The sequence below is a fragment of the Apodemus sylvaticus genome, chromosome 23 (assembly GCF_947179515.1).
Source record: "Apodemus sylvaticus chromosome 23, mApoSyl1.1, whole genome shotgun sequence".
Classification (NCBI taxonomy): domain Eukaryota; kingdom Metazoa; phylum Chordata; class Mammalia; order Rodentia; family Muridae; genus Apodemus; species Apodemus sylvaticus.
In genome coordinates, this window is record NC_067494.1 from 33,350,541 (window position 1) to 33,363,290 (window position 12,750).

The 12,750-nt window shown below is 42.2% G+C and overlaps 1 non-coding gene across 1 annotated transcript; it reads left to right on the plus strand.

Moving 5' to 3' along the window:
* The first annotated feature begins 12,117 nt into the window (after positions 1-12,117).
* Positions 12,118-12,223, plus strand: LOC127674274 (U6 spliceosomal RNA). Its single transcript, XR_007975325.1, has one exon. It is a non-coding gene; the product is annotated as a U6 spliceosomal RNA (small nuclear RNA).
* The last annotated feature ends 527 nt before the right edge of the window (positions 12,224-12,750 follow it).

The following is a 12,750-nucleotide window of genomic DNA, read 5'->3' on the forward strand; positions in this document are numbered from 1 at the left end:
AGCCTCAGCTCTCTGTGGTGATCATTCGTGCCCAGAGAACACCTGCTCTCCCCAGCTCTTAATCCTAAATGTCCTTGAACTCTGGAGACATTTCCCAAGAGATTACTTTTCCCTTAGAAGTGCCTTTTTGATGACTTGTAACTTCATTTGCACAGGAAATAAATTGTCCACAGCTGGCCCATCAGGCCCATGTATTTATCCAGCACTGTTGCATCAGGCCCTCAGGACAAATTTGTGAATCTGCTCTCAAGTGCGTGTGTTTGTATGTGTATGGATGTGGTTATGTATTGTGTGTTGTGTATGAGTATGTGTGTGAGGGTGTCTGAATTGTGTGTGTATGTGTTAGAGTGTCAGATAAGTGAATATATAAGACAGTGATTAACTTTGGGTGAAGAGTCACTGGTTCCATCGAACTGGTGGGTTATTCCAGGTAAAGAACTTGAGATGCTCAGTGCTTAACTGTACAGGATGAGACACTGATGAGTCTGACAGACCCACTGTGCAGTGCACTCTCCTCACACACTGCCTTGGGACCTTCCTGCAGGGAACTCAGAGCATCTGTCTCTCCAGGGTGCTGAGGCTGATCTCCCTGGCTGGGGTGCATGTCTGTCCTGTGCAAACACTGCTGAAACAGTCTCTCACCTTCTCTGTCCTTTGAGCTTCCTCCTAGACTGCTCAAAGCTGTTTTCAGGTAGTTGCTTATGGGCCATTGGGTTTGTGGGTCCAGCTGTTAGTTCACAAACATCCTTAACACAGTGGTGCACAGATCTACGTATGAACACATCACTCATATGCAGTCAGTACCTAAAACTGAGGAACAGTGTTGACACTTTGAAGGCCGTCATATTTCAGTATGAACATAGGTGAACCCCCTCGCCATGGAGAATACTATTAGGAATTTAATAGCAATTACATACAATCAATCAGTGACTTTGATTAGTAAGACAATCAAACAATTATACCAATATTCCTTGTAATCACTGAAGGCAGGATGTTTCCCCTGCAATGTCTTTCCTTTGTTGACAGCTTTACAAACCCAGACCTTCTGCCCCTCAGCTTAGTTTATTTGGAAGTATTTCATTCTTTTTGATGTTACTGACAGTGAAACAGCTCTCTTAATTTTCTGAACATAGGTTATTAGTGTTTGGAAATACACTAGAGTGTGATTATGTTTTGCTTGCTGAGTTTTTAAATTCTATAACTCTGTATTTGATATATTACTCCTGGTTTTGCTTTGCAGGGCTCTTCAGCATTTTCTAACTTTACTGTCATGTCATACAGAAGGAGGGACTCCCTAACCTCTTCATTTCCAGTCTAGGTGCATTTCAACTCTTTTTCCTGGGCCAATGACTCTAGCTAGGACTCTAATGCCATGTCAAGTCCAAGCCGTGAGCCTTCCTGGCTCAGCTCTTCAGTGTTAACTATTCTGTGAGCTGTGTTACATAGTCTTGTGAGTAAGTATGTGTGTGGACATGCTTTGCATACTCAGTTCACTGACAGATTTCATCAGAGTGTGCTGAGTTTTGATCATTTTCTGTTTCTGCATTTGTTGAGGGCTCATGGAACTCTGCCCTTCATTTTCTCCATGTGGTGCACCACATTTGCTGACTTGGGTCCCGCTGACCCTTCCTTGACCATGGATGTCTTAGTGAGGGCAGGGACTCCAAGGATAAAGGAACCAGTGTCTGCTCTGAATTGTTTCTCCTTCTCTGGTTTTCTTTTCTAGTGTATCCATGCTTCCTACTTTTGGATTTTCTTGTCTTACCTTTTTATCTTTTATTTATCTTGCATTTGTTTTTAGAGTATACATTAAGATAGTTGACTGGAAGCCTTATTTACTTTGAATATAAGCATTGATTATCAGAGATATCTAACAGACAACACAGGGTATGCAGACATAGCCCGAGGCTAACATCCCTTGGCTCTCAGCCTGTCAGGCTTTTCCCTGTACCCAGGGCCTTGGCAGCTCTGTGGGCCTTCTGTGTCCCAACCCTCTCAGGGGGAATTTGCCCTGCAGAGTGATCAGCACTTGGAAAAGGTCCCTGAAGCAGCCACCATCTTTGCTCCCTGACAAGCAGACGAGTGGCACCAGGTTCACAGAGACAACCCTAGTATAGCATTCCTTGAAGGAAGACACACCAGGGCTCCAACTGTACCCAAGAGTAGGGCAGCATATCAGCAATCTGTACCAGGGGAAACCCTGTCATCCAGCGGTGTGAAAATAGCTTTACAGGTTTTCAAGTTGTTCAAGTACCAGCCAGTGACAATAAGACCATCTAACACCAGAGATAACCAGATTGCAAAAGGCAAATGTAGGAATGTTACTAACAGAAATCAGGGCAATATAGCAGCATCTGAATCCAATTCTTCAACAACAGGAAGTCCTGGATATCCCAACACAACAGAAAAACAAGATTTGGGTTTAAAATCACTGGTCATGATGCTGTTAGAGGAACACAAGAAGGACATAAATAAATCTCTTAAGGAAATACAGGGGAACATGAATAAGTTAGAAGCCCTTACAATGGAAACAAAAAAAAAATCACTGGAAGAAATTCAGGAGAATATGGCTCAACAGATAGAAGCAAATAAAGAGGACATGCAAAAATCACTTAAAGAAATGCGGGAGAAATTGAGTCAACAGGCAGAAGTCATGAAAGAGGAAACACAAAAATCTCTTAAAGAATTACAAGAAAACACAAACAAGTGAAGGAACTGAGCAAAACCATCCAGGATCTAAAAATAGAAGTAGAAACAACTAAGAAATCGCAAGGAGAGACAACTTTGGAGATATAAAACTTTGGGAAGAAATCAGGGGCCATAGAATCAAATATCAACAACAGAATACAAGAGATAAAAGAAAGAATCTCAGATGCCGAAGACACCAGAGAAACCACGGACTGCCTCAACAGTCAAAGAAAATAAAAAACGCAAGAAGTTTGTAACACAAAAGCTCCAGGAAATCCAGGACACAATGAGAAGACCAAACCTAAGGATTAGAGGTATAGATGAGACTTATGATTTACAACTTAAAGGGCCAGCAAATATCTTCAACAAAATTATGCAAGAAAACTTCCCTAACCTAAAGAGAGAAATGCCCATGAATATACAAGAAGCCTATAGAACTCCAAATAGACTGGACCAGAACAGAAATACCTCCTGTCACATAATACTCAAAACCCCAAATTATTAAACAAAGAAAGAATATTAAAGGCAGTAACAGAAAAAGGGCAAGTAACATATAAAGGAAGACCTATCAGAATTATACCACACTTCTTACCAGAGACCATGAGAGCTAGAAGATCCTGGGCAGATCTCATGCAGACTCTAAGAGAACACAAATGTCAGCCAAGAGTACTATACCCAGCAAAACTCTCAATCACAATAGATGGAGAAACCAAGATATTCCATGACAAAACCAAATGTACACAATATCTTTCTACAAACCCAGCTCTACAAAGAATAATAGGAGGAAAACTCCAATACAAGGAGGTAAACTTCACCCTGGAAAAAGCAAGATAGTTTTCTTCTTTCATCAAACCCAAAAGAAGATAACCATGCAAATATAAAAATAACATTGAAAATGACAGGAAGTAATAATCGCTACTTTTTAATATCCCTTAACGTCAATGGACTCAACTCCCCAATAAAAAGACATAGACTAACAGACTGGATAACAAAATAGGACCCTACATTTTGCTGCATACAGGAAACACACCTAAATGTCAAAGACAAAAACTACCTTAGAGTAAAAGGCTGGAAGACAATTTTACAAGCAATTCGTCTTAGGAAACAAGCCAGAGTAGCCATTCTAATATCAGATAAAATTGACTTTTAACCTAAAGTCATCAAAAAAGACACAGAAGGACACTTCTTGCTGGTCAAAGGAAAAATGCACCAAGAAGAACTCTCAATTCTGAACATCTATGCTCCAAATGCAAGGACACCCTCATTCATAACAGAAACTTAAATAAAGCTCATAGCACACATTGCACCTAACACAATAATTGTGGGTGACTTCAATATGCCACTCTCCTCAATGGACCATATATATATAACACTTCATCCTCAAAAATCATATAATTGGTCACAGGACAGATCTCAACAAATATAAGAAGATGAAACTAGTCCCATGCCTCCCTATCAGATCACTATGGAGTAGGAGTGCTCTTCAATAGCAGCAAAAATGACAGAAATCCCATTAACACATGGAGGCTGAACAATACTCGATGATACCTTGGCCAAAGAAAAAATAAAGACATCAAAGACTTTTTAGAATTTAATGAAAATGAAGGCACATCATATCCAAATCTATGGGACACAATGAAAGCAGTGCTAAGAGGAAAAATCATACCCCTGAGTGCCTCCAAAAAGAAAATGGAGAAAGCATACACTAGGAACTTAAGGGCACACCTGAAAGCTCAGGAACAAAAAGAAGCTAATTCACCCAGGAGGAGTAGAAGACAGGAAATCATCAAACTCAGGGATGAAATCAATCAAGTGGAAACAAAGAGAACCATACAAAGAATCAACAAAACCGGGAGCTGGTTCTTTGAGAAAATAAACAAGATAGATATACCCTTAGCCAGACTAGCCAAAGGGTACAGAGACAGTATCCAAATTAACAAAATTAGAAATGAAAAGGGAGATATAACAGAAACTGAGGAAATTCAAAAAATCATCAGATCCTGATACAAAAGCCTATATTCAACACAACTGGAGAATCTGGAGGAAATGGACAATTTCCTAGAGAGATACCAAATACCAAAATTAAATCAGGATCAAATAGATCATCTAAACAGTCCCATAACCCCTAAAGAAATAGAAGGGGTCATAGAAAGTCTTCCAACCAAAAAAAGCACAGGACCAGATGGCTTTAGTGCAGAATTCTATCAGATTTTTAACAAAGACCTAACACCAATACTCTTCAAACTATTCTAAAAAATAGAAACAGAAGGAACACTACCCAACTTGTTCTACGAAGCCACAATTACGCTGATACCAAAATCACACAACGATCCAACAAAGAAAGAGAACTTCAGGCCAATTTCCCTTATGAACATTGATGCAAAAATACTCAATAAAATTCTTGCCAACTGAATGCAAAACACATCAAAACCATCACTCACCATGACCAAGTAGGCTTCATCCCAGGGATACAGTGATGGTTCAGTATATGTAAATCTATCAATGCAATCCACTACATAAACAAACTCAAAGAAAAAACCCACATGGTCATTCCGTTAGATGCTAAAAAGTATTTGACAAAATTGAGCATCCTTTCATGCTAAAAGCCTTGGAATGATCAGGAATTCAAGGCCCATACCAAAACATAGTAAAAGCAATATACAGCAAAGCAGTAGCCAACATCAAACTAAATGGAAAGAACCTTGAAGCATCCCACTAAAATCAGGTACTAGACAAGGCCACCCTCTCTCCCCAATTTTCAATATAGTACTTGAGCAATATAGTACTAGAGCAATTAGACAACATAAGGAGGTCAAAGGGATAAAAATTGTAAAGGAAGAAGTCAAAGTATCACTATTTGCAGATAATATGATAGTATACATAAGTGACCCAAAAAAACACCACAAGAGAACTCCTACAGCTGATAAACAACTTCAGCAAAGTGGCTGGTTATAAAATCAACTCAAACAAATCAGTAGCCTTCCTATACTCTAAGGATAAACAGGCTGAGAAAGAAATTAGGGAAATGACACCCTTCACAAAAGCCACAAACAATACAACGTATCTTGGTGTGATTCTAACCAACCAAATGAAAGATCTATATGACAAGAACTTTAGGTGTCTGAAGAAGGAAATTGAAGAAGACCTCAGAAAATGGAAAAATCTTCCATGCTTGTAGATTGGTAGGATTAATATTGTAAAAATGGCCATCTTGCTTAAAGCAATATACAGATTCAATGCAATCCCCATCAAAATCCCATGTCATTTCTTCATAAAGTTAGAAAGAACACATCTCAAATTCATCTGTAATAACCCAGGATAGCTAAAACTATTCTCAGCAGTAAAAGAGCTTCTAGGGGAATCAGTATCCTGGACTTCAAGCAGTACTACAGAGCAATAGTGTTAAAAACTGCATGGTATTGGTACAGTGACAGGCAGGTGGATCAATGGAATAGGATTGAAGACCCAGAAATGAACCGACACATCAATGGTCACTTGGGAAAATATCTTCACCAACCCTACATCTGACAGAGGGCTAATATCCAATATATACAAAGAACTCAAGAAATTAGACCCCAGAAAACCAAATAACCTTATTAAAAATGGGGGTAGAGAGCTAAACAAAGAATTTTCACCCGAAGAACTTTGGATGGCTGAGAAGCACCTAAAGAAATGTTCAACATCATTAGTCATTAAGGAAATACAAATCGAAACAACCCTGAGATTTAACCTCACACCAGTCAGAATGACTAAGATTAAACAAAAAAAACTCAAGAGACAGCAGGTGTTGGTGAGGATGTGGAGAAAGAGGAACATTCCTGCACTGCTGGTGGGATTGCAAGCTGGTACAACCAGTCTGGAAATCAGTATGGCAGTTCCTCAGTAAACTGGACATGACATTTCCGGAGGACCCTGCTATACCACTCCTGGGCATATACCCATAGGATTCCCTGGCATGCAATAAGGACACATGCTCCACTATGCTCATAGCAGCCTTATTTGTAATAATAGCCAGAAGCTGAAAAGAACCCAGATATCCCTCAATGGAGCAATGGATACAGAAAATGTGGTATATTTACACAATGGAATACTACTCAGCAATTAAAAACAATGAATTCATGAAATTGATAGGCAAATGGTTGGAACAGGAACATATCATCCTAAGTGAGGTAACCCATTCACAAAAGAATACACATGGAATGCAGTCACTGATGTGTGGATATTAGCCCAGAAGCTCTGAATACCCAAGATACAATTTGCATATCAAATGATTCCCAAGAAGAAGGAAAGAGAGGGCCCAGGTCCTGGAAAGGCTTGATCCAGCATTGTAGGGGATTACCAGGACAGAGAAGTGGGAGGGGGTTGATGGGAAAGGGTGGAGGGAAGAGAGATTATGGGGCCTATGGGGAGGGGGGGGACTGGGAAAGGGATAATCCTTTTGAATGTAAACAAAGAATATAGAAAAATAATAAAAAATAAAAAAAAAATAAAAAGCACATTGATTGTCTTACATGGTTATCATTTCACCTGCATATTGCAGACTCATTTCCAGAACATTACTTTTGATGTTTATTTTTCAAAAAAAAAATCTTAAAGTGAAACATCCCATCATTTTATTTAACACATTAGAAAAGCCCACAGAATAGCTTCTTCTTGGTATTTATTGTTATGTGTATGGGTCTTTTGTTTATTAATGTGCGTGTGTGCACTCTGTGCATGCCAGGTACCCATGGTGGCCAAGAGAGTCAGAGCCTGGAACTGGAGGTGCAGATGACAGGGAGCATCAGGTGGGTCCTCTGCAAGGGTACCCAGTGCTCTGAGTCACCAGGGCATCTCCCCTGCCGACCCAGTGTTTGTTTGCTTGTTGTTTGTTTAAAATGAAATCTCAAATTCTCACAATTATTCAGGTCATCCAGGTGATTCTTACCTGGGTCAGGCAAAGCACTTTTTGTTTTCAAATTTTAGCAGACCCAAGAGATGATCGCAAGCCTCTGAGTGTCCCTTCATCTTTGAAATTAACAATGAACTCATTGCTGATTTGAAAATTACATCAAGGGGCAGGGACACCCCATCCAGGGATGAGGAGTCTGGAAGAAGAACACAGGGAACACAGGGTGTTAGAGCACCTTCCACAGGAGCTGGACAGGCAGGGGAGGTGCAGATTTGCTAAGCAAGCAGTGTTCCTTTCCACTCTGTGCCTCAGTTTCTGCCCCACACTCTTGCCTTCTACCCTGGGGTAATCTGGTTTTTCGTGCTGGGATGGGAAGCCAAGGTGGCTTTGACCAGGTTCAGCTCGCATCATTCTCCCACCTCACCCCACCCCACCCCACCCCACCTGAGTACAATTGGGAGCTGGTTCAGTGCTCACCTTCCTCTGGCCCCAAACCACTGTTTCTGCTGTCCAGGGACTCACAGTCCCAGCTCTCCATGCTCCCAAAGCCCCAGGCATATCAGGGAGTGGAGTCAAGATCAGAACCAAGAGGAAGAGGAGGACTAGAAAGGATCCCAAAGCCTAAGCATGGCTGGGTGAGGCGCCAGGACGCTGACTGCTGATGTTTGGATGAAGGAGCACAGAAGCTGTTGAAGGACAAGAGGGACAAGGATTTGGCATCAGTTTGGGCACTGTACAGGATCAAAGGCTCTGGGGGCCCAACAGTCAAGGTCGCTTCCTGCTGTGCACACCTGGAGGGACACTCTCCAGCTAGTGTGGTCAGACAAGATTACAGATAAGAGCACTCTACCTCTCTACCTCTCGAAGGGTGGGAGAACTGGTGCCAGCACTGACATGTACCTTAGAACCCTCTCTCACCTACTTCCTGCCTGGCGTGATCACTAGAACCAGCAAGCAGCAGCTCCCAGGCTTTCTTTGCTGGTAACATGCGATGCACTTCTGGTAACTGGTCCAAAGACAACACAGAACCATCTGCTCTGGGTCTCCTCATCAGTGTTCCTGTTACTCTACAGTCCCAGGGGAGCAGGGTATGGCTTCAAAGAACATCAGTGCTTGCCAATGACAGGTTGTCCTCTTCCGGAGGGTTTTTGTAGGAGTTAGAGTTCACAGACTCTGATTCATTGCTCCTGGGCCATGGTCAGGGAAGAAGGGTTCACATCAAATGGACACAGTGACTCACCTGCAGGCCCTAGGGGTCAGAACACTGCAAGGCCAGTGCCTCCCAAACCCTCTGAAGCAGAGCCCCAGGCATCCGCAGGGACTTGAGTTCCTCTCATGTTTTGTTTCAGTGGAAAAAAGCAGTGGGTGGGAGAGGCAGGAGAATTCAATTCAGTGGAACCCAGGACCTAGGTCTTTGGAAAAGCCCAAATGCAATAGCCAATCAGGGGTTTCATCATTCAGGAGAGGCAAAAGGAACTCTAGCCTGGCAGCCCTGCTGGAGGGCTAAAAGGGATTATTTAAGGTGGGAGGAGATTCAGATGGACTAGACTTGTTTGTTTGTTTGTTTGTTTGTTTAAAAGTTTTATTAATGTATGCACTGGGACCCTGATAGAAGAAAAGACTAAACTTGCAGAGACTCTTTGGACCAGCAGGCAGGAATCAAACCAGATCTGACAGGCAAGCACTCATTGCTAAGAGCAGGTTTGCTTCTGACACAGGACACTTGTCAGGGAAGTCAGGCCATTGTCCTTTCCAGCCCCAACCCCACTACCAACTTTTTTTTTGACTGAGTCTCATGGATGACTGGCCTTGAACTCACATAGATTCTCCTGCCTTTGCATTCCTAGTGCCTGCATTAAAGGTATGAGCAGCACAGCATAGCTCCTACCCCTGATATTTTTTAAATTAAAATTAAAAGCCTGACTTTATAACAAGCCAGGTCTTAGAACTACAGATGGACAGAAATCCAAGGTCTCCCCCATGCACCCTCATTTTACAGGTGGGAGACCCACTCCTTAGAGCACATTTAAGACATCCCCCTCCATCACAGGGGAAGTGGGGTAGGCTCAGATTAAAAACACAGTTGAAGACAGCTGCAAACTAGAGTGCTATTGAAAGGATAGAAAATACAGCCTAACTCCAATGACCCCAAGAAGTCAGAAGTTTAAAATGCTATCTCACTATGTTAGAAACTAGGTAAAAGGTCACATTCCGGAGCCTGCACTTTGTTTAGACCTAGCATAAAGGCCTTGAATAGGTGATCATAGCCCCATAAGGTAACTGGAAATGGGCTAAGCTTATTTTGCTTTTGTATACTTAAGCCATTACCCCTATGCAGGAGTTCACACAGCTATAGACATTCAAGAAAATAGGAAACTAATTGGTCCATTGGCTCCGATAATTTAAACTGATTGGCCTAAAAACTATGGATTGGTACAAATCGATTGGCTCGCATTTCTTGGGGTCTCCATGCTAATAAATGATTGGTTTGTCATTCACGGGCTTTGTCTTAAACTTATAAAAGCTGTTGCAATTCGGCACCCGTGATCCACAGTCCTCTAACCCTGAGATTTGTACGGCTGTGGAACCCAGAATTCTGGAATAAAGAAATCCTCATGTTATTGCATCGAGACCATTTCTCGTGAGTGATTTGGGTGTCGCCTTCCGGGGTGTGGGGCGCTGGGGCACCCTCAGTTTTTGGGGGGGTCTTACACTGTGCTTGCCTCTGGAGCTCACAGGCCTAAGAGCTAGAGTTCTCTCCTGACATGGAGACTTGCCACTTGCTAGGTGACATCCAACAGGGTGGGAAGATGAAATGCTTCAACAAGATCAGGAGACATCTTCATGCTATGCCTTTCACAGAGGTGGAGAGGTCTGGGGCCAGTGTGAGTGAATCTTCCTGCTACCAGGGAGAAAGGAGAAAAAAAAATCAATTGACCAGGAAGGCCCCCATTCTCCATGCTAGGCTGGGCCTGTTGAGCATAGAGTATGGACAGGTTTCTGTCATCATTTTTTTCATGCTAGGGTGAACCCAGTGCTTTGAGCATGCTAGGTACAGCTGTGCTTCTAAGTGGCTACATCTAGCCTTCCTGAATGGTAATAAACAAAAGAAACCCTGACCAACTTGGACCAGTTAGGGAAGGAAAAAGGGTTTATTCAAATTTGTCCATTTATCCAACAGGCATCATCATGGGCTATGTGAGCCACCCCCCTTTCTTTAATCATTGTCTTTATTTTTTGAGACAGGGTCTCATGTATCCCAGGCTGGTCTAGAAAATGAATTTTGTGGAGGGCTGGGATTACAGGTGTGCATGTTGAAGCGTAGTTTGCACTGTGCTAGGGATCAGATTGAGACCAGCTTTTTCTGCACAGTAACCTAGAGCTCTAACTGAGCAGGTGCCTCAGCCTCAGTCAGTGAATCTTTCTGGTAATAAAACAGCATCCCCGAAGGTCTCTTGAGTTTGAGGTTTTGAATGTTACCCATAATGATCCCACATATAAGGATTGGCTCCTCTTCAATGGTAACCCCACCCCAGTGCTGTGATCGCATTGCTTTCCATGCTTCAGTCCCTGAACATATAGAAGCAAACCATTGCAGATTACAACTAATGGGCCTTAGCCAGGTCAACTTACAATCAGTTACAGGGCAAGGACTATGTGTAGGCCAAGAAATATATACCAGGGGAATGTTCTCACCTCTGTAACCAGACCATTCCCTGCAATAAAAGTAATGGGTACATTTTAGTCCCTCCTGAAGTCTGATAGGCCTGCTCTACTATCATATCTCCATTCATCCAAATGGAAGCACTTAATGCTTCCTCTGACTTTTGTGTTCTGGTTCAATTGGTTCCCAGAGCAACTAACTTGTGGAGAGCCTAGGGCTTGTTTTTTGATGCTAATTACACTCCTGGGAGGGGATACAGAGGTGGAGTTAATCATGCACACAGGTGCCTTGTGAACCTTCTCCCCACCTTAACTTTTCAGTTAAAGGCTAGAGCCAATGATTGGGTAGGAGGAAGAAGGAGGAGCTGAGAGTTACAGGGAGGAGAAAAGGATCAATGAGGAAGGGGAAGGAACTATGGAGGATTGTCAAAGAAAAGGAAGAGAAGCTCCTGTCCTGGAGAAACCCCAAGTGATATAGGATGATGTAGATGCGAATAGAGTAGTTTACTGGGAGATCCTCCCAATATAAGCTTACAGCTTGTAGTGATACTGTTTGACTTGAGATTTCTTTTACTGGGCAATTAGGTTGAAAAAATTCAGGAAAACTCTTCTTTCAATTCTAAAGTGAAAATTGCACATCCCTAAGATTTATTCATAAAGTTAAGGATGTACATGAAAGAGCTTGCAATGGTGCCTGCATGGGGTTTTCAACCTGACAAAGTTGTCACCCAAATCTACAGCAAATACTCTACTTAGTGGTACTCATTCCCTAAGCTTGGTGTGCTGGATAGCTTTAGGCTGACTAGAAAGAAGCTACAGTCATTTGAGAGGAGGGAGGTTCAATTCAGAAAATACCTCCATAAAATCAGGATGTGGTACTTGCTTCTGCAGCACATAAACTAAAATGTAACAATAAGGAAAAGAATAGCATGGCCCCTGGAAAAGGATGACATGCAAATTCACAAAGTATATCATGATTTTACCAAATAATCACCAGAGGCAGGGAGAGGTAGAGACCTGATTAGGAGAGAGGAGTGGGAGGGGAAAAGGGAAACAGAATCATATATGTGGAGAGGCAGGAGAAAAACCTAGAAGGCCAGGAGAATGACCAGAGTGATAGGACTGAGGATTCTGATTGGAGGCAGACTAGAGTGTACTCCTAGTGTAATATATGTTGGCAAACATCATACACACACACATACACACACACACACACACACACACACACACACACACCATGCATATGCCTACATGTTTGTATGTATATGTGCACAAACACACATATATAATCACATATGTGCACACATAACACATGAACAGGCACGAAGGCACAGACAAACACATGTGCCACACATCTGCTCACTGAGAGCTTCTGAGACAGAATCTATATGAGGTAAAGAGTGCAGTTTAGAGAAGGGTGCTTCCTAAAGAGATTGGTGACATAAAGAAGCCAAGGGCTTAATACTGGGACAAGTAGAAAGATGGTGTAAGGACAGCTCAGGAATCTG